This window comes from Canis lupus, chromosome 7, assembly GCF_011100685.1.
Source record: "Canis lupus familiaris isolate Mischka breed German Shepherd chromosome 7, alternate assembly UU_Cfam_GSD_1.0, whole genome shotgun sequence".
Lineage (NCBI taxonomy): Eukaryota > Metazoa > Chordata > Mammalia > Carnivora > Canidae > Canis > Canis lupus.
The window spans coordinates 33,855,787-33,879,325 of record NC_049228.1 but is presented as its reverse complement, the minus strand read 5'-3'; the positions used below and the strand labels follow the sequence as shown (position 1 = coordinate 33,879,325).

At 40.7% G+C, this 23,539-nt stretch overlaps 1 long non-coding RNA gene across 8 annotated transcripts in view; it reads right to left on the bottom strand.

Annotated features, from left to right (window-relative positions):
* Positions 1-23,539, bottom strand: part of LOC102156210 — a 114,144-nt gene that overhangs the window by 56,314 nt on the left and 34,291 nt on the right. For 6 of the 8 annotated variants that reach the window (XR_005362193.1, XR_005362198.1, XR_005362199.1 and 3 more), the window contains exons 3-4: positions 20,228-20,402; positions 13,123-13,195 (exon numbers count right to left, since the gene is read on the bottom strand). This is a non-coding gene — a long non-coding RNA (uncharacterized LOC102156210). The remainder of the gene's footprint in view (positions 1-13,122; positions 13,196-20,227; positions 20,403-23,539) is intronic. The other 2 variants (XR_005362196.1, XR_005362200.1) reach the window with 1 other exon arrangement.

The following is a 23,539-nucleotide window of genomic DNA, read 5'->3' as shown; positions in this document are numbered from 1 at the left end:
TTAACCTAAATTATTTGTCAATGGATTGCTAAGAGTGACAGTGGATATTCTGGGCAGTGGTACCTGTGACCATCACAGTATTCAAGCATTTCTTAAATTTCCCTTCTAGAAGAATTTTATTTTAGCAGATTATGTTTTTAACATTTACTAAAATTTTTGTTTGGGTTTGATTAATTCATAAGGTAAGAGTTCCCATGAATATTATTGCTTTTTTTGGGTGGCCATTCTATATGTGTCATTAAGTTATTTCAAATTTCACAAACCTTTTTTCCTTACTACATCTCTAGAATACGCCCTAGATTTTAAATTTCTTAGAACTGAAAAGACTCATGAAAAGAAGAAAACTTTGATCTGTTTAAATGTTAAGGTGTATAAACCATGGAGTACTGAATAATATTGAAAATTATAAACTAATCTATGTCTATCATTCTAGACCATCAGAAATCACATAATAGCTATTGCTCTAATCCCAATACAAAGTGGCAATGTCATTTAGACAGGACTGTGTTCAAGTTCCTTGACAGTTTAGGTTACATATCAAAAGCATGAGAAATGGTGACAGATATCAATTATTCAGAAGTGAAAGCTGAAAGCAAACTCACATCCCTAGATATTATTATGCTGAGGAATAACATAAAACAATTTATTAAAGAGATTTTATCTATTTGAGAGAGAGTGAGAAAGAGCACAAGCAGGGGGAAGGGGCAGAGGGAGAGGGAGAAGCAGTCTCCTTGCTGAGCAGGGAGCACTATGTGGGACTTGATCCCAGGACCCCAGCCGGGATCATGACCTGAACCAAAGGTAGATGCTTAACTGACTCAGCCACCCAGGTACCTCTAACATATAATTTTTAATATAGTTGGTTTGTGGATAAGATATCACTGAAATATCAGCTTCATAATACCATTTTTGACAGTGTTGGTTACTAAACAAGCCCCTATGTCTAAAAGACTAGCAATAATAGTCCCTAGGAAAATTTGTCAAATTATTGGGGAAATGTTATTAAAAACAAAATTGTCTTCTAGCACAGAAATCCTTTCCCCAAAGGTAGTAGAGAAAGAAAATGTTTTTATTATTGAACAAGCAATAAACCAGAGTGCGATGCTCATCACTGGCAACCCACTGAGATCCACAAACCCCAAAGATAGAAAGAGATGACATCCTTTTATAGCCAAGCAGATACAACCCATTATGTATATACACATAATCAAGAAACAATGTGTTTCTCAAAGACTGTGGCCTTGACAGCATCAGTTGTCATACATGATCTGTTGTAACTTTACCTGCTAGATGGATGACCATCTGTATTATCTAATTGGCTTTATCCAGAGGAAAATACTACCTCCTCATATCTTTATGACAGGAGATAATTTTGCAAACTGAAGCAAGGAGCCCACTGAATAGGCCCCTACCCTCTCACAGAGAGCGGGGAATAGGGATGTATGTCCTTTGGGGTTCACATTCCAAAGAGAAGGCTCTCAGGTTCTGAGAAAGACATTCCTGGGTCATAAAGCTGAAAAAAAGCCCTCCTACTCTTCAAAGGGATTTATATGCATTTCGAAGGCAGGAGAAATATGTGTACCATGACTAGCTTTCTAAGGCAAAACACTCTAAGTAAAAGGGGTAGAAAGGAATCTCTTTCCTTATTTTCCAAAGGACGAATTAAGCCTCTTATTTTAATGTATATTTATCTTCACAAAATGAAGGAAGATATTTCTATTTCTACCATCAAGCTGTATTTTATCCTAGAAGTTAAGCATAACTGTTGACTCAGTTACCAGTGTCTAAGTATCTATACTTAATATTGGGGTTTTACTATAAAAACAAGATTGAGGGGCAGCCCGGGTGGCTCAGTGGTTTAGCACCTCCTTCAGCCTAGGGCATGATCCTGGAGTCCCAGGATTGAGTGAGTCCCAGGTCAGGCTCCCTGAATGGAGCCTGCTTCTCCCTCTGCCTGTGTCTCTGCCTCTCTCTCTCTCTCTCTCTCTCATGAATAAATAAATAAAATCTTTTTAAAAAAAGAAACAAGATTGGGAAAAATCCCGATACATTATCATTTACTTTTAGTAAAAAATAAACAACATGATTTGCCTTGATATCACATATATGAACAGGACCTTAAATTGTGTGATAATTGTTCTTTTCTATCATGAACATCAGCCTGTGTGTGTGTGTGTGTTTATATGTGTGTAACTATGTAAACACTCATTAATGAACCTTTAATGCTCTTCCAGGATAAATGTAAGATTTGCAAAGCAACTAAAACAGTGTTGCAAAGAAACGGATTAAACTAGGGGAGATGTGTGAAAGTCAAGCTCATTTTATCTTTCAACATTAGATTAATCACACCTAAAAGGATGCTATCTTAATTGAACTAAAAAAAAATCTTTGATTAGAGTAATCTTAATGATAATTCCAGTTGACTTTTCATGTGTAAATCAAACCACAGGGTGCTCAGAAGATGTTAATTGGCAACGAGATTAATCATTCCTTTGGGTTTAATTCACTTGATAGGAATCCCTCTCCCCACTCCCTGAGACAGCTTCCTCTTAAGCACTACGAGTGAAAAGCAATGACAAAATAAAGATCTTATTGTCCGATAGTAAAGAATTTTTCTCTGTCCTATAATCTATTTCTCAGATGTAGACATGGATCAGGTTGCCCTAAATTTGAGTGCTTCTTGGGTACAAATGGTTCATTGTCAGACACTAGAGGGATTCCCAGAATTTCCAGGTTCTAGGTTCAAGGACTTTTATCAGCTTGGATCCATCCACGGATCTCATCTATAATTTGGCTAAAAAATTCTAGTCCTCCCGTAGAGGTGCCTATCACTAGATGCCATATGTGCGAGGCTTGTGCCTATGGTGTATATGCACCATTGCATGTTGTCCTTCCAGAAATACTATAAGTGAATTTTCACAGATGAGAAAATGGAGGCACAGGTGGACACATGGTAGCCACATGGACAACAGGTGGTAGTTAAATTACCCTAAGTCACATAGTATGGCAACAGCAGAATGGAAGTTAAACCCAGATCAGGGCAACTTCAAAGCACATGCATGAGAAGGCACTTCTCTTCCACAAAAAAACCATGGCCAGTGAAAAATCAGTTGAATTAAATACTAGGTAAGGTCTTTAAGCTATGCCCACCTTAAGAAAAATCACAGAAATACGTGTTAAATATTAATCACAGAAGTGAGGACTTAGCTCCATTAAGGCCAAATGAGAGCTGTAGATAATTAGAAATGATTAGGTGTCTGCCTTGCTTTTTAGGATTTCATTTGTGAATTTAGAGGTTTCTTCCTTCAGGAAATTTTGGTGGATAGCTTCTCAGGAGAGAAGCATCTTTCAATCACCCTCACAACTACTCTGAGTCACAGTTTGCTGCCTGCTCTAAAGATATTCCATAATGAAAAAGGCATTTCTCTTTTATGAATAAATGTCTCCTGGGTAATAGGATGTTGTCATTTTTTTTTTAAATGACGCTAAAGTCCTGTTAGCTTATCTAATTTTCCACTAAGTGAGCTTAAAAAGAAACAGAAGAGGAAGGTGCTTTCTTTCTTGGTGTAAATGTATTTAAGTTACAGTACATCTATTGAGTTAAATAATCTGAAACCAGCCCCAGGCTGCTAATGTGCCACCAAATCCCATCAGGCTCTTTTTGTGGAGGAGTAGTAGCCACATGGACAAGAAGAATGCCAGTGCCCACCTTTTGCTTCTTAGCAAAAGGTATTTCTACTTCTGTAGAAAACTTCCAAGATCCTATGATAAGTTCACAATGAACTACAAGACAAAAATCACAGAGTGGAGGTGCTCTGCACAGAAACTTATACAGTCACATGTGAGAGCCATTCAGGAGGACTGAAACACAGGAACTAATATTAGGGAATACTCTGAGATCAATGTTTTCCATCACTAATTACTGCCATCTTGCCACATAAATATGCTCTTGAAGAATCACATCAGAGTCATCTGGTTTCCTCAGCCAAGTCTCCACTGGAGAACTAGTGTGAGCTAGATACAGTACAAAAAGCAAAAAAATAAGACTGGAGAAGCCAGCACATATGTGTATAAAAAGGAACTGGTCTGTTTAGATATTATTTATCTCAGGCAAATATGTATTTATTTGAAACTTATCACATCCCTGTTCTAGGTCCTGAAACTAAAGACCAACAATCCTTGGGGTCTCTCACAGTAGATTTATGGCAAAGGTTCTCAATCTCAGATTCAACTCAGCTTCACAGAGACCTCATAAAAGACTAGGGACAAATTGTGTATGAACTTGTGTGTGTAGATTTGGATGAAAGTGAGTTTAGTGGACCGGTCATAGCTTTCATCAGTTTCTTAGAAAAGAAAATTATGATTCTAATAAGTTTTAAAACTATATTATATAGATATTTTTGTATATAAATCCAGAAAGTTGGTGAAAACAAAGGACCAGTGAAAGCTCTCAGTGTCTTTGATCATTGGAGTTATAAACTTAGAAGAAGTATCTATTGTTTGGGAAAAAAAATTTTCAATCTTTTGTCTCAGACCATGCTGGTTGCTACCCCATAAGTAGAGATGACTATTAGAAAATTGTGAAAAAACAGAGTGGCAAGTAACAATAAGTTCACTTGAGAATAATAATCAGGCCTCAACCAGAGAAGTACATAGAATCCCTGTGTCTTGATGGAATTTGCGAAATTCCACATGAATATTATTTGATTTGTGTCCCCTTCAGCCCCTAAAAACAGCCACCTTAAGTTGGCTGCTTCATCTCTAATCAAGCAACAATATTACATCTTATCTGAGCCAATTTGCCTGCTGAGAATTTGGAAGCTCCCCGCATGATTCATTCTGCATAAAATCATTTGGTTTTTGCTCGCTGTAGATAATTGGTTCTTGGCAACGGAACTTAAACTATTTACAGTCCAAGTCTGTTAAAATGACATTGAAATTTAGCTTAAACAAACAGAATCAAAGTTAAGGGTATGTTTTCTTAATACTGTTGGTTGTATCTGTTAAAATTAAATTTTATGATGCCTACAAAGATCTATGGTAGAAATCGAATCCATTTGATGTAGTCTTCATAGGAAGAAGGAACAAAACTGAGGGCCAGAGAAGAGTCTTCCTTCTTGGGGAGGCATTCACAAGGGTGAGTCAGTGATACATAGTTTAATTGCAGGTATACATACCACATCTCCCTTCTATTTATCTATTGATGAACACTTGGGTTGCTTCATATTTTGACTATTGTAAACAATGCTGTAATAAACACAGGGGTATTTGTCTCTTTTTGAATTAGTGTTTTTGTTCTCTTTGGGTAAATACCCAGTAGTGGAATTACTGGATCATATGGTAATTCTATTTCTAATTATTCAAGGACCATTCATACTGTTTTCCACCATGGCTGCATCAGAGGGTCATCTGCCCATTTTTTATTTGGATTATTTGTGGTTTTGGTTATATAAGTTTTTGAGGTTATATAGATTTTTGAGTTATAGAAGATCTTTATGTATTTTGGATATTAACCGCTTATCAGCCATATCATTTGCAAATATTTTCTCCCGTTCAGTAGATAGCTTTTTTGTTTTGTTGATGGCTTCCTTCCTGTGCAAAAGCTTCTTATTTGATGTAGTCCCAATCATTTATTTTTGCTTTTGTTTCCCTTGTCTGTCAGGCAGTATTTAAAACAAAACATAACATAATAAAATCTAACAATTTGCCGTCTACAAAAGAAGTCTAAAACAGATACATTCAGAAAGTTTGCATGTAAAAACATAGAATTGATTGATATAAATGCTAATAAAGAATCAGTGAAACTAAACTTACAAAGAACATTCCTACTGATAAAGAGGTTCATTTCAGAAGGGTAAAAGTTTCTATCTACCAGGAAGATATTAAAGGTTTAAATTTAGAAATAGCAAATAATATTGATTCAAAAAATACAAAGGAAAAATTGGCAGAACTAAAAATGAGAAGTAAATAAACCTATAACTATAGGTGGAGGTTAAAGTACATGTCTTCTGGTATTTACAACATAGGCAGACCACAGATTACTGATTTCCAGAATATCTGAACAGCACTATTAATACATTAACTTATTGGACATATATTGAACATTGCATCATGCACAGAATGGGAGCCTAATGCTCTTTTTTGGTACCTTGGCAAAGGGACTTTCCTAATAATTGAGAATAGATATTTTCATATAGCAGTCATATACAGTTTGCATATAGTCACAGAACACATAGAAAATAATAATATTTACTCAGTTGTCCCTATCTACCTCAAGCCCAGCTCAATTTCCCCACACCTGGGGAGATCAGTATCTCCGAGCACCTTTAACTAACTCAGGGTTGTCAGTGGCACAGTTGGAAGCTGTGGCATAAAGGATGCTTGCGGGGTGGGGGGAGGGTGGTTTGAATGTGGAGGTTCAGGGCTTTGTGCTCAGGTATGGTCACAGGTCACCAAAAATTAATACCCTGTGTTTAACCCAGAAAACCCTAAAATGAGTTGCTAGGTAGTAATCTCTATCTTCTCCTTTTATGGTAAACAGACTCTAGCATGTTCCCAGTGATGCTCCCCTCCTGATGTTCATTCCTCTAAAGAGTCTCTGCCACAACACATAGGGCGAGCTTGTTAACCCAAAGGACACTGCAGGGGCACCTGGGTGGTGCAGTTGGTTGAACATCTGACTCTTGGTTCAGGTCAGGTTGCAATCTCATGGTCATGAAATAGAGCCCCACATCAGGGTCCATGCTGAATGCAGAGTCTACTTGAGATTCTCTCTCCTTCTGCCTTTCCTGCTCTCTCTCTCTCTCCCTGAAATAAATAATAAATCTTTTTTTTTTTTAAGACATTGCAGTAATGATGAAGTATGACTTCTGAGGCATTGCACTTTTCAGCTTGTTCTCTTTTGGATTACTCAGCTAGGCAAGCCAGCCAGCATGTTCTGAAGACACCCCAACAGCTGCATGGAGAAGTCTGCACAGTGAAGACTACAGGCCTTCCACCAACAGCCAGCACTAACTTTCCAGCCATCTCTGTGAGCCTGCTTGATCACAGACCCCCAATTTCAGTCCAGCCTCAGATGCCTACAGCTCCAGTTCACCTCTTAACCACAACTTCATGAGAAATCCCAATCCAGAACCACCCAGTGAAGATACTTCCAAACTGCTGAACCACAGAAACTGTGAGATAATATTTTTGTAAACATTTTAAGCCTTTGAATAAGAAGGTAATTTGCTGCACATCAGTAGATAACTAATGCAAAATAGAACATGACATCTTTTCAGCTCTTCACCCAAATTTCAGGGTGTAATATTCCATATAGATTTAGAACCATACCACAAAGTCTGGAAGTTGTATTACATTCTCTTAAATTTCTTATGGGCAGGAGCAAAAATGTTCCAGAAGGGCTTGTGGAGATTGTGGCAGGAGGAGCCATGGAGCAGAGGTGACCTGAAGCTCCTTCTGCCTTGCCAATGACCTTTCCATACAAAGGCTGGCATTTTTTTTTTCCCTCAGCACTGTTTCCCAGGTGAAGTGATTGTTGTATAACCACCAAAGCATCTGTGTTGCCATAGTGATGGGCATATTTGAAGTAAGAGTATCCAGCTCTGTGTGAGGTGGGTGGAGGAGACCGCTGGAAAAACCTGCAGAGGCTTCTGGAGGATCAGGCCTGCGTGGGCGGGAGGAGCAGAGAAATAGAAGGACGAGTTCAATCTATGACTTAAGAGATAGGCAGAGTCCAAAGCAGAAAAGTGGACCTGATGTCCAATTCCCAGGGTGAGAGGTGGGCCTGGGTACAGGAGAACAAGTGCAGATCCAGGACCCCAACCATAGTAGAGCAGAGGCAGGAACACAGCACCTGCGCGAATGAAACATGAGGGGTGGACTTCCCTTGAACTGAGAGGTGCTGCCCTGAGACTCATTTATAGGAGCGCAGCAGAGCTTCTCCGGTGTCCAGAGAGACCTGGATGATTTTCTGAGGCTCCTGATGAAGCACAAAAATTACCTAAATTAGGGCCATGAAATAATAATGTATTTTACATGTTTAGATTTCCCAAGCTTATATTTTAACAAAAAGTAATGCAATGTGTGTGATACTTCCAAGGTGATTATAGGTTTTATTTAAGAGTAATGGCTGGTGTTTATTTATTATTATTATTTTTGAAGATTTTACTTATTTATTTGACAGAGAGAGAGAGAGAGAGAGAGAGAGAGAGCACAAGTAGGGGGAGCAGCAGGCAGAGGAAGAGGGAGAAGCAAGCTCCCTGCTAAGCAAGCCCAACGGGGGGCCCAACGGGGGGCCCAACGTGGATCCTGGGATCATGACCTGAGCTGACGGCAGACCCTTAACCAACTGAGCCACCCGAGTGTCCCTGGCCAGTGTTTAAGTCTAAAGCTCTTAGTGACTATGGGTTGCTGGGACTAACAATGCCCTTGAAACATCCCATCAAGGAAGTCTTGGGTACCAGCTACATGGAGCAAGGCCAGCCTGCCATAATTTAAGGCAAGAGGCTGCAACAAATAAAAGCATGAGTCCAGGGGGAATCAGGCCCTGAGAGGGATGCCTGGAGGATGAGGGGCAGCAGAAAGAACAAATAGAACAAATGCTATTCCCAGTACTCTCCGGGTCGCCAGGGAAAAGCAGGACAAGTCCCACCCCAGGTTCTGTTTCCCCGCAGCCTGACTTCATACTTCGGTGCTGTGTTACTTTAGACCAGCAATTCCATCCCTTTCTACATCTGTTGCTTTTCCTATTGGAAATGGGATATGTTTCAACCCCATGAAGAAACCCATAGGCAAATGTCAGTAGAGTCGTCAGGTGCAGCCTTTCAAACAGTGTCCACTCACTTGGCAATTCAAAACTATTTTTAGTGCTGGCAGTAGCTAAGCATAATGAAAATAATCTCTGCCCTATAGAGAATGGTTTCTGCTACATTTCAGAATCAGCAGGAAATATTTCAAGTCATTTCACTGGGGTACTTCTTTTGCTCGGTTCACGTCAGAGACAATAAGATCTTTGCTCTCCCCTTGCAGTGAAGATAAAGGAGCAGGTGTTTCTGAAGGAATGAAAGGATGGGTCTCCAGATGGGCCCTGTGCCCATTGCTGTTAACACTCCAGCATTTCCTGCTTCCCACAGGGCGAGTGGCCTCGGCAGCAAGGGCCTCCTCAGTGGGCTCCCCAGGGAACGTTGCCTTGTTTTCAAAGGCCTTTACAAAGGGGCCATAAATGCCCAATGATAATAGCTATGAACTTTTAAAATATGCAATGGAATATAAATGTCACATTAATAAAATAATGCTAACCTTTTACCATTATATAAGTGATTTATTTTTTTAAGGATTTTATTTATTTATTTATTTATTTATTTATTTATTTATTTGACAGAGAGACAGAGCACAAGCAGAAGGAGCGGGAGAGGAAGAAGCAGACTCCCCGCTGAGCAGGGGCCTGATGCAGGGCTCCATCCCAGGATCATGAGATCATGACCTAAGCCAAAGGCAGAAACTTAACTGACTGAGCCACTTGGGCACCCCTATATAAGTGATTTAAATTCTAAATTAACTGGAACAGCTGGTGAATCTGTACATTTTCTCCACAGGGTTTTTATAAGAACATTTGAAAGTTGGTGTGATTGGAGGAATAGATGTTTATTTATTTACATCACAAATCTTTTTTTTTAAAGATTTTATTTTTAACTAATCTCTACACCCACCATGAGGCTTGAACTCACAACCCCAAGATCAAGAATTGTCCACTCTACTGACTGAGCCAGCTAGGCAGCCCTACATCACAATTTCTTTGAATTCGTTCTGTTATTTGTAGGCAACAAACTTGAGCAATGGAGCATAGGCAGGGCCCACAGCGGCCCCCTGGCTGAGTTGAGACAGGCCCAGCAGGCATCCATCTCAAAATATCCATAGGCCCTTAACTCGACTATGGGCTACTTACAACCAGGCATGGTTACCAAAAAAGAGAAAGTCCCATACAGCCCCATACCTCTTCACCTTCCCCCTTTAAATATAACACCTACCCACTGCCTCCTGGCAGACAGCCTCTCCTCTGCTGTCTGCCTGTAGCTCCCTTGCAGTGCATTCAAGAAACTACTATCTCCTTTTTCTGCCTTGATGAATTCTTTCACCTCCCCTGCCACAGGCTTCTACCTACATTTGGGCGTCCCCATCCAATTGACAGAGACACCACATTATTGACATTATCTATAGGGTTTATTTGGAGTGTGTGTTCCAATAAACACTTACCCCACTATGCGCATTACACACACACACACACACACACACACACACACAGGTCTGTCTCTCATGCAGTTATTTCTGGTTATTTCGATGGAATTAACTGTCATGACATCTTTTTGGTCACCACAGGGGAACTCAGTCTGAAACTTGTGGGTGGCTGGGAAGCTACCTGAAGCAGCTGCCACATACTCTGGGCTCTGTGGTCCACAGTTTGTTCTGGTGGCAGCGATTGGGGAAGTTTCTCTTCTTAGATCATCACATGCTTTGTTCCAGGGTCCTCTGCATTTTGCAACATGCAATCACAATATCTTGCATTCACATTGTGCTTTGGGATCCATAAATCAGAAACGACTTTTTACCTATCTTGGTCATGGTGCTTCTTGGTTCACCTCATACTACACCGCCCACCCCCACTCTGCCTAAATGTAATTTCTGGAAGATAGGTTTACATTCTTTTAAGTTTTACAATGAAATTCACAGATATAAATATTCTTTCTGCATTCTAATCTATTCCAAGTAGGTGACAGCAGATCCTTGATTCTGGAGGCATAATGCAATTAGACATCTCTTGTTTAATTCAAAGTGAATCCTGAGAGTGCATCAAAGTCCAAGGTGAGTATCAGGGATGCTGCTAGTTAGTTCACAGAAATGCAAAGCAGATCTGTTTGAAAAGCCTGGGCAGCCTGGGTGGCTCAGCGGTTTAGCGCCGCCTTCAACCCAGGGCATGATCCTGGAGACCTGGGATCGAGTCCCACATCGGGCTCCCTGAATGGAGCCTGCTTCTCCCTCTGCCTGTGTCTCTGCCTCTCTTTCTCTCTGTGTCCCTCATGAATAAATAAATAAAATCTTAAAAAAAAAAAAGCCTGATGACTTTCCTACAGATATAAATCTTCCAGGAAGCTGTAACAGGGAACAGAAAACGATGTCTGTTATGGTCACTTAAAGTCACTTTGTAGAATACGATGAGTCTCTTTTTCTCAGTCTCAGATAACTGTGTGGGCATAAGTAGCAGGGGGCAAGGGAAATCAGGCCCCTGAAGGCTTCTTAATTCACAAGGCTGTTCAGAGGAGTCAGGGGGATGGTGCTCGTGGAGCACGTAGCCAGTGCCTGACTATGCTGAGCCAATGTGAGTTAACTGCAATTACCGTTTAATGCACGATAAGGATGAGTGAGCCAAACTCTGTCTCCCCGTAACTTCCCACAACCTGAATGCACCTGCCCTCTGAAGGTGCACGAGTCAGCCTCTTTTCCACCTGCTACCCCTTCAGCTGTGTCCTCTGCACTCTGCATTGCCTCCAGTGAGGGGACCGTATTTTCTCTGGTAACTCACTGGTCACACACTGTGCCAGGTGCTGGGAGTGCAGAGATGGATGAAAACACTGTCTGGTCATAGAAGGCCAGAGGAGGGGTCTGACACAGGGAAGACGGTGCAAGAAAGGAGAACCATGGGAACATGGGGAGGGCACCTGAGCCAGGTCAAGGGGTAGGGCATTGGGGAACCTGGGCAATCTCCTCACCCTCACCCCCATCCCTGGGGAGAGGACCACTGAGCTAGGCTTGCCAAGGGAGCAGGAGCAGGCTGTGGGCACACATTTTAAGCAGACATGATTATGTGCCAACAGCCTGAGGGCCATAGTCTGAGTCTTTCTAGTGAAGTTGTGGCAAAGAGAATGGCAGGAGAGAATATGGATGAAGAACATGTGTGCCAGCCTGGCCAAGACAGGGAGGGAGTTCCTGGAGGGATTTCTGCAGAGAAGCAGCACAATCTGACTGGGGATGGAGGTTTGAGGCTGGTGCAGCAGTCCAGTGAAAACAGGCCTGTTCTAAAGTGATGGTGGTAAAGATGGAAAAAAACAGTGTCCTTTCTGACATATGCTTTCCAAGTGAGATGTGCTCTGATCACCTATTTATAATGCAAACTGCTTCCTTCCTGGCATTTCCCATCCTCCTGACCCTGCTCTGTTTCTTCCCCAGAGCTGTGATCATCTCTCATAAATTCTATAATCTATTTGTTTTGCATTTTGCTCTTCTCCCACTAGAAGATGCAGAAATTACTAGACTAGGTAATGTCACAAGTTTTGCACTGGTGGATTGTAAGCACCTTACCAACATCTTAGCACATCATGGGCACCTAATTCATACCTATTAATATCATTTGAATATATGAATGTCTGCAGGCTTAGGGCAAAGCCTATCAATTTAGAGGCTTTTCAAGATGTAGAAAGATACCAGCAATAAAGAAGGGTGATTTATCAAGAAGGGATCAACCTTCTTTCCAAAGTTTTCACCTAAGGGGCCCTTTGATATTTGGGACTTTGGAGAATAATATCTTCAGGTGGGACAACAATAAGTGCTGGTGGAGAAAGGTTTATATCAAGACTAGGAGTCCCAAAACTCTGGGTGGTCACAGGTATTTGAGTTTTTATATCCCCCATGTGACTCTAAGGCACAGCCCAGAAGATGAGGGATGACCTCCAGACCTAACCCTGGCCTTCGCACCACATCAAGCAAACTCCTAGGATCTGGGGACAATTGTTATGCAATCTACACAACAAAACGTGACAATAACAAACACCACAACCACAATCCTGAAAAACAACACCACTGACAAGGACAACAACACACAAAACACATTACGTTTACATTCATACATCTATCCATGCAACATCTCTGTAAGATCTGGAGCTGAGGTACAGACTTGCACAATTCTGTGGGTTCTCCTAGAGGCACTCTGTATAACCAGCCCTTCTTCCCCAGGCTAAGCCAGAGCTACGGCTCTTGCTATACACGCCCATAACCCACCCCGTACATACCCAATCAAAACTCTTGTCACATCTAAAAGAAACAATTTTAGTGTCCAGCTTCTCAACTCACCAACTGTGACCTCCATGAGGCAAGGACTCTGTCTTGTTTCTTCACTGCTACACACTCAGGAGTCAGCAAATGCCTGGCACATCAAAGAAATTCAGCATATGTTAAATTAATGAAGAAGTGAACAATGAGTGAATGAAAGTCCCCATTTTTCACTGTTTTCAGAATTATTGTCAGGACCACCGAGGTATTGAGCCCCCTAGGGGTGAAGGTTAATGCTGCCATCAGTTCTGGGCCTCTGTGAAACACTCTGCGTATCTATCTTGAGTAGTATGATGCCATACAGATAGTAAATTAAATATAAGCCTGCCTTTAGGATGGGATAAATAGGACTCACTCTTTTGGCCCCAAAATATCTAGTACCAAGCTTTTTGAATAACGTATAATCAAAACAAGTCATTGAATGAAGAGATGAACATTTTTCCTCGTAGCAGGATGTGTATGCATTGTGACCTAAAGAAAGCCACGGATAAAGAAACTCAAAAGCAGAGATCTCTAATGACGGTAGTTCAGACACTGTGCCACAGTTTGGATGCTGTGGAGGGTAAAGAAGACTTTCTGAGGGCCTTTGAATCATCAACTTGTTTATCTGACAAATATTTATTGAGGACTGCTCTGGGCATTTAAAATATGTCAACGAATCAGACAAAAATCCATGCCTTTCTGGAGCTTACATTTCAGGGGATACACTAACAGTAGATATGATAAATAAGTAAATTTTATAGTGTGTTTAAAGGACATGAGTTCTCTGAAAAATATAGAAGTAGAGCCGGTGGTGGGGTCTGGAGGGCAGGAGTTAGGATGATGTGAGGTGTTGTAATGTTCAGCTCAGTGGTCAGGGTGGCCACGGTGACTCCAGCTTCTGTCCATGAGGACAAAGTCAATCTGAGTAGCTGGATTTGCACCAGGAAGGCTTCTGTGTGCTTGAAAAGTATAGCTCGAATCCATAGTACCAAAACATTTGTTCTAAATTGAAGAGAAAGGCAGGAGATTAAAAACTTCAAAAAGTCTTAATTAGCCTTGCTTACAAATACTTAAGGAAGTAGAGCAGAACAGGAAGAAAGAGTAATTTATTTGATTTGATGAATATTTGCTATAAGCTTTAATGTGTGTTTTGGGTAATTAGAGGTTGGTTTCATTATAAGCCATGTTTGTTGCCATTTAAAACAGGCCATTCTTAATAAAAAAAAAAAGAGCGGGTTTGGGAAGAGCCACGGGCTGGGACTGCCTCCGTGGACTGAATGGAGAGGCAGGATGAGCCCAGGTCTATCCTCCGTGGGGCAGTCTGTGGAGGGCCACAGAGGAGGGACCTAGAGGAGAGGCCTAGGCCACAGAGGAGGGGCCTAGTCCCACAGAGGAGGGGACTAGAAGCCTGTGGCTAGCTGTTACAGAACGAGAAGGTCCAGTCTGAGATGAATCATGACCCACAATTTCTCTATAGGTCCCTCCAGAAATTATTGTTTTCCATTGTCATTGCATGGAAAAACATTGAATTGGAGGAAAAACAGATGAGCTCTAGTTAGGGGAAATAGGCTTTAATTTAGTGAAGATGGTGGGAGATAGTGACAGGGCAAAGAAGATGCCACAGAGTAGTTCCCTGCCTGTGAGCTCAGAAAAACCAGAGTTCCCATTTGAGGCAGAACTGTGCAGGCACCAGAGCTGGTGGCCAGGCTTGGGGCCCGAGGCTTATGTTAATATTATGCAGAGAAAAGTAACTTACAAATGAAGAAAGTACTACTTAGAGGCTGTGTTTCAACTAGATGGACACTGGAAGAAGGTTTGGTGGCAATATGAAGCAGTTATGTTCACAGGAAGATTAAGGTCATCTAGGATTTGTCTTGAGATGCAAATAAAAGGAATTGTATTGAGCCACTAGATCAACACATTCCTTGGTGCTGGGGTTCTGCTGTTCTTGATGTGGTCATGGAGTAGATAAACCAAGACTTCAAAGGAATCACATGGCCCTGGCTATCCTAGTGGATTCTACACCTTCAGAGAGAGAGAAACTCATTCTCCTGGTACAGTGGCATTTTGGTAAGGGGCACTTTTACTCACTTAACCTTAATTACCTCAATTAACCTTAATTACCTACATTGGACTTTGCTACTCCCAAGGAAATTGAGCCATGGACATGGGTAAGGATAGGATGAGGAGAGAATTGAGAGCCCTAAAACTTCTTGTTTCACACCTATATAATATAATGACTTGAATAAACAATAGATCTTAAAGCAAAGTCAATGAAGAGACTTTTTAGATTTTTGAATAAAATACATTGAAAACTCTAAGTAGTAGCTATGGGCCTATCAAGGACACGGGTATTTTTAAAGGAAAGCTCCAGCTCCATAGAGCTTTTCATTTTTCTTGAATTTCCCAGACAAATAAGACATAACAAGAAATAGGCTGACTTCTTCTTTCAAAAAATTTTATCTATTTATTTATTTGAGAGAGAGAGAGAGTGTGTGTGCATGAGCAGAGGAAAGAGCAGAGGGAGAGGGAGAGAGAGAATCTGAAGCGGACTCCCCACTCAGTGCAGAGCCTCATGTAGGGCTGGATCTCCTGACCCCAAGAGCATGACCTGAGCTGAAACCAAGAGCTGGACGCTTAACTGACTGATCCACCCTTGTGCCCCAGAAATTAACTAACTTCTATAAACTTACCTGCTCTATTTATTACTATTTATCATTTATTATTATTTATGCATATTAATGGTAGTTTTAAATATACATATTCATTTTTAAAAATCAGAAAAATATAGAAAAGTAAAAATAAAGAAATAAATATCACTTGAAGTGCACAATTCAGTGGCATTTAGTAAAAAAAAATAAATATCACTCATAATTCAGAGAGATGAGCACTGTTCTATTTTGGTGTATATCTTTCTGGACTCTCTTTTCAAAAATCTTATCTTAACATACTTATTATTTTATGACAATGGTAACTGTAAAACAGATGGTAAGTCATTTCCTATAAGTCTATATCATATGGTTTTTGATCATATATAATGGGCACCTGAAGAGAGCACTATGCTTAAAAACTAGGAAGAGATAAATAAAAATAATCATTAAAAAGGTCTGGACTAAAACTATAAAAAATTTAGAAGAAAATATAGGAGAAAATGCCCCATTGCAGCATGGGGTTAGGCAAAGTTTTCTTAAGCAAGATGTAAAAAGCATGAATCAAACAAAACTGCAACAACAAAAAATAGATTTCATGAAAATTAAGAATTTCTGCAAAATAGATATCTCACAAAGAGTTTTTATCAAAAATATATTTTTAAAACTACACAATTACATCACTAATCATCAGAGAAACACATGTCAAAATCACAATGAAATATCATCACTTCATACTTGTGAGAATGGCTAAAAATAAAATACACAAGAAACGTAAGTGTTGGTGAGGATGCAGAGGAAACAGAGCCCTCATAACACGGTTGGTGGGAATGCAAACTGGTGTGGCCACTGCGGAAAGAATACGAAGTTTCCTCAAAAAGTAGAACTCCCCTACCATCCAGAAATCACGCTTCTGAGTATTTACCAAAGAATACAAAAATACTAAACCAAAGGAATACAGGCACCCCTATGTTTATAGCAGTATTGTTTACAACAGCCAAACTATGGAAGCAGCCCAAGGGTCCATTGATAGATGAATAGATAAAGAAAAAGTGGAACACAAGGGAATGTTATTCAGCCATAAAAAAAAAAAAAAAATGAAATCTTGCCATTTGTAACAACATGGATGGATCTAGAGAGTATAACACTAAGTGAAATAAGTCAATCAGAGAAAGGCAAATACCATATGATTTCACTCATATGTGGGATTTAAGGAATAAAACTAATGAACAAAGAAAAAAAAAAGAGACAAACCCAAAACAGACTCTGTAACTATGAAGAACATACCGATGGTTACCGGAAGGGAGGTGGGTAGAAGAATGTGGATCCCCTGATGGGGATTGAGAGTCCACTTACCACGATGAGTTCTGAGTCATGTATAGAATTGTTGAATTGCTATGTTATACACCTGAAACTCATAAAGTACTGTATGCTATATGGAATTTTAAAAAACTAAATAAAAAGAATATAATAACCAAAAGAGAGCAAAATAAAATATATGATCATAAAAAAACACTTGATTATAAGAAGACAAACAACACTTTCACCCCACCGAGAAATAGACAAAATATTTGAACAGACACTTAATATAGGAAGATACATGCAGATCATTAGGCATCAGAGAAATACAAACTAAAACCACAAAGAGATACCACTATACTAGAGTAACCAAAGTCAAAAATACTGAACATATCAAGTGTTGACAAGGAAATAAAACAACTGGAATTCTCATACACTGCTGCTGGGAATGTACAATGTATAAAGTTATACATATACTAATCATACAGCTGAGCAATCTCACTCCTTGGGTATTTACCCAAGAAGAATGACAATACGTGCTCATGAAAACACTTGTAAATGAATGTCTATAGCATCATATTCATCACAGCAAAAAAAATGAAAGTAATTCAAATGTCTATCAACTGATGAGTGAGTTAACAAGTTACATAATAATCATACAGCAAAGGAATAACATGTTAAACGCACAACAACATGAATGAATCTAAACAACTTTGTGCTGAGTAAAAGAAGCCAAACATGTGAAAGTACATTGTCCGATTGCCTTTATATGACCTTTATATGACCTACGAGAAAAGGCAGGGCAGTTGGGTGCTTGGGGACAGTGGTCACAAAAGAGGATGGTGACTGTACACTTAAAAAGATGATTTTAGGGGCACCTGGGTGGCTTAGTCAGTTAAGCATTTAACTCTTGATTTTGGCTCAGGTCATGATCTTAGGGTTGTGAGATGGAGCACTGCATGGGCTCTGCAGTGGGCATGGAGCCCACTTAAGATCTCTCTCTCTCCCTCTCCCTCTGCCCCTCCCACCCTGTTGGTGCTCGTGCTCTCTCTCTCTTTCTCTTTCTCAAAAAGATGATTTTATTCTGTATACGTTACGTCTGATACACTAGAAAAAAGTGTGGCAACACACACATGAAAATTACCATTAAAAAGTCATTGTTTGGATGCCTTGACCATGCCAAAGTCGCAGAATCACTGTCTCTTTAGTATCAATATCACCTCTGATAGATAGGACTTTCAGAAGACACTTCTTTGCTTCAATCAGTCCTTACTGATTTGTGTGTTGGACTTACATAGCCAATATTCTGTGAGTGCTCAAGTCTTTTGCACAGAAACCGAATCTTGTCTATATTCAATATGCGTGAAGTGTAAACAACAAAAGAAATAAGGATGAGCTAAAAGATGTGCAATAAACATCAAAATCGAAGAAATTTGTAATAATAAGCTACAGTATAGTCACATCAGCAACTGCCTCATGGCTAAGACCTTTGAGTCATTATATGCATCACTTGCAGCTTACATAATGGGCACAGATACATGATTCAATTCAACTAACGGTTTTGGAGTCTTTTCAAAGTACTAGACGTTTTTTGAGATCTAGTTCAAAAGTACTAGACATTTTTCTAGGGGTTCAAAGATTGTGACACACACAAACCTGGCCCTCAGAAGCTTTGAAAAGAGAGGCAATGTCCCAACAAGAGAAAATACATTTTAAGAAGAAGAGCATAGTCACACATACTCAGGATGGCAAAGACTGGGAGGAGGTGAGTACTAGGGATTAGCCAGCTGAGCTGGGAATCTGGAGAATTGAAAGGACTTTGAGAAAATTGTTGTATCAATTTGCAGTAGGGATGCTGAACTGGGGAGTGAAAGGGAGAGGCCAAAAGCTTTGGGCAAGGCTTTGACCCTGTAATTTCTTTCTGTATCCTAAACACTCTGGACTGGAAGGCACAAGGGGCCCCAAAACTCCCTAAAACTGTGATAAAGGAAGATCTCAGCCTGTCAGCCAACTGTCCTGCTCACCACAAGTCTGCAAAGAGCAGCTCAGGTGGTCTGGCAAGATCCTGGGAGTCCCTGCCCACTAGGTGTGGGGATCACATGCTGTGATCCTGGAGCCAAGGCCCGCCTCCCTGGCCCAGCCCAGGGTGCTGCCCCGCATCTCCAGGAACTAATGGTCCCCAGTACCCTGTACATGAAAAATGCATTTCCATGGATCATGATGGTCGCAGGAGGGTGGGCAAGCATGAAAAGAAAGGATTCAGAGATAGCTGTACTTCCCAAACTACTCTTTTGTGTTGTCTCTTTCTGTTTCTGTCTAACAACCATCTTCTATTCAGTAGTTCTTTCTTTGTGTTGGATTTTCATTGTTTTCTCAATACTTCCTAAGGTTTAATGTGGAGGAGAAAGCCCAGACTGAAGAAAGTCTGTGTGGGGAATGAACTTGGAGACAGAATATGCTGCTAGACCAAGGGTATGTGCCTCCTCTGATCTGCTCAGCGCCACTGGCTCCAGGGCTAGAGCACTTGCTCCCTGAGAAGCCCTGATTGCTGCTACGTGGCTTAGCCTCCGAGCACCTCAGGCTTTTTTTGCTTCTCTTGGGATGAGGAGCAGGAGGAGCAAAGTCTCCATCTCATCTGACCTCCCCTGACCAGATGGACTACAGCTCTCAAACAACTTCTAGATTCAGATAAAGAACCACACTGGTGTTTCTAGCAGGTGTTCCCAAGGGGCCAAGCGACACAGCCTAGAATGGAAGCGCAGCAGAATCAATGACCATGAGATAAGCTTTGATCAGTAAGAACCAGGAGATGGAAGGAAGCTATGGTTTCCTTTTCCTCCTGCCCTGCATCAAAGCACAGAGAGGCATGGCATTTCTGCCCAGCCTGTCTAGAAGGCACTTCACCTGGTCAAGCCCTAACTGTGTTTCTTGTGAAGTTGTGGCCATTAGGATAAGGCACTACCTTGAATGTGCTTTTCCCTCCTTCTTGTATTATATCTTCTTTTCCCCCTTCCTGACTGCTTGGAAAATGGTCTTGGGCTATTTTCTGTGGAACCCAGGTTAAGTCAGAGAAACTTAGAAGAGAGAATTGTTGGTTGAACTCAGAGTCTGTCTTTAAAGGCCATCCAGCTCAAACTCCCACCCAATGGAGGAAACTCTTTCACATGCTCGAGCATGTCTAATAAAAGGATACTCACTTCCTGGAAAGCCTGTGCACCCCATTGTGGAAAACACAGTCCATGGAAATTTCTTTCCTGTATTGGGACACAAATCTGTTGTTTTTATAACTTCTACTCATTGGTTTGAGAGTTTACTTCTTCTACTTGAGTGTCAGACTTTAAAGAAAAGCATGACCCATCTGAAAATCTAATCCTGAAAGAGAAGACATAGAAATTACTCTGAATTCATTGAAAGTATATGAGTAAGGAAACTTGTGTTAATCCATTCCTATTTTATTACAAAAAATAAGGGCAGTATAACCAAAATAAATTAGATTACTTAATTTGCTCTTCCCAGTTAACCAATTGGTAAGGAAGTGCTGGTTATATTTTGCCAATTTACACTACCTTCCCCTTCAATGTTCCAAATGAAATTTAAATTGAGTAAAAGGAAGTCAAGCTGCTATGTAATGCTTCTCTAGAGACTGCACTTCAAGCCTGGTTGGTCACTGAAGCACCCAGTCACTCTCCTGCAGAGTCCCTGTTCCTCCTCTGTATCTCCACTCATATGCTACCTGTCTTTTTTTTTTTTTTTTTTTTTAAGAGAGAGACAGAGATGGGGAAGGGTAGAGAGAGAGGAAGAGCGAGAATCCCAAGCAGGCTCCATGCCCAGTGTGGGCCTGGTCTCACTACCTTGAAATCATGACCTGAGCCTGAATCAAGAGCCGGAAGCTTAACTGACAGAGCCACCCACATGCCCCTCACCTGTCTTTATCATGACACTCACTGCATTGTGTTACAGCTCCTTGTTCATGTCTACTCCTCCTCCACTAGGGTATGGCTTCCCAAAAGTAAGAACCATCTTCTTCATATTTCTAGTTAACCCCCTACCTCTGATCCCTACAATGAAGCCAGCCATCCTCTTCATAGGAGGCCTCAACCGTGTGATGCCGGGATTAATTAATAATCCTGTGTCCTCATGTATAAGCTGAAAGTATAAATCCAGGTAGACCTGTTTCTCTGGCAAGTTAGGGTGGCTGTGGCCCAACAACTGAGAAAAACATCTGAATTTTTTATGAGTTTTTCTAAAAGTAAAAGGAAATATAAAGTGAAATATTTTTTGACATTTCTAGTAGCATTTGGGTAAGTGGCTTGAACTAGGTTTGTGGAAAGAATGTTATATACACACGTACACACACACACACATATACATATATATGTGTATATACATCCACATACATATGTATATAAGTATATGTGCATGTATGTGTATATGTATGTCTGTATATATACATATGTATGTGTATATATGGATATATACATACCTATGTATGTACGTGTATATGTACTTATCTATTTCATCTATTTTATATATGAATACATATATATGTATGTGTTTATATGTATATATATATAAACTATATATTTTATTTTTAAGTAATCTCTGCACCCAACATGGGGCTTGAACTCACAACTCTGAGACCAAGTGTCGCACGCTCCCCCAACTGAGCCAGCCAGGCACTCCAAAAAACTGTTATTTCTCAATTATCTCCTTCTGATCTTAATTTGTGCCTCTTTCATTTTTGTTTCTCTTCCAAACAGAGCTCTTTGGTCCTTTTCCGGTGCCCTAAAGAAGGCCTCAGGGCCAGAATGTCTGCGTCATGCTGTAACACATTACCTGTGCAAATTGTGCTTTATAGAAAAAGCAGCCCTGCAATGCGAGCACAATAATAGTTTTATTTTCAACACTGCTTATTTTGACATATTTCCCAGAACTAAAGTTTGGCATATTTATCATTTTCCCTCTATTTCTTGCAACTCTAAGTGAGGAGACATGTTTATATATGAAGATCGTGCCGCTAACTTGTTTACAGCAAAGTCTCTGCTTCAATTTCATTTTCTCCCAGTGATGATGAATTTGTGCCTCTCCATCCACTTCTATCACCCCTTCCTCTTGTGAGGAACTGTGTACATTTGTCAGAAAGCTAGCTTAATTTAAGACTGTGGTCTGTGGCCTTGAGTAAAAGCTAAGGTGCTGCCCTACTTCGAGCCACCTTTGGTGTGAGGACACCTGCCTGGTGTGATGTGATGAATGTTTAGAGGGTTTCCCAGAGAGGGGAAGGAAATTCACTCTTCTTTATCCAGCACCACATTTGGGTGGCTCACTCTTCTCACTGCTAAAAGCAACAAGCATTCTATAAAAATGCACAAAGTGACCTGAGAAGGTTAATTTAAGGTCATTCCCAGCCATTAACACCTCTGTTCTATTTACTTTATCAAATTGATTAGCTAGTAATGCGGCAAGTCCCTAGAAGAAGATTTTGATGGGGCAAGGCAGGAAACGTCTGGGTTCTCTCTTGAGCCTGGGATAATGTTAAGTGAGTAAAGCCCGACAGGGGACAAGAGTAGGGGCTTGTGCTTGTAAAACAACAAAAGGTGGCAGGAGCTGGGGGCTTTAAGAGAAAGCCCAGGGCCTTTGACGGAATTTTACAGTGACACAAGTTTGCCCAGCAGCAATCCTGCCTGACAACTGCAGCTGCCCTACCACATTACTGATAACCAAACATCAGGAAGTGGGGACAGGGACAGGGTAGAGCTAAGTGCAATATAATTTCAATTTGAAATTCCAGCCTAGTTCTGTTCATTAGATATGGTGTTTGTTAGCGCTGCCTGGGATATATCTTGGCAACGAAACAAACAATCACACACTCACTCCTTCTCTCTCTCTCACACACACAACCTGAAAAAGAAACCACTTAAATTGTGTATTTAATATTTCATGCCATCTACAGTGGAAATACTTATTTACTCTGGAGTTGGCTGGACTAAAACAATCGCTTCCCACGTTTGGATAGATTGTGGAGTATATTATCTTTCATCCTGTGAAATAATATTGGGCAGAGTCCTCCAGATTTTCTTTTTTTTTTTTTAATTTTTATTTATTTATGATATTCACACACAGAGAGAGAGAGAGAGGCAGAAACACAGGCAGAGGGAGAAGCAGGCTCCATGCACCGGGAGCCTGACGTGGGACTCGATCCCGGGTCTCCAGGATCGCACCCTGGGCCAAAGGCAGGCACCAAACCACTGCGCCACCCAGGGTTCCCTCCTCCAGATTTTCAGGGAAATGACAATGAGCTTGTAAGAATGCAAGCTGCCTTGCTCCGTGTTCATTTAGCAGCAAGTACAAGAGAGGCAGGGAAAAAATGCTTTTCTCTCTGTATCTAGGAAGAGTGTGTGTGTGTGTGTGTGTGTGTGTGTGTGTGTGTGTGCCGGGGGGTGGCATTAGATATGGTCACCTCTCTTCTATCTGGGAGAGAGGTCTCTGATTAATATAAATCTGTGTGCAAA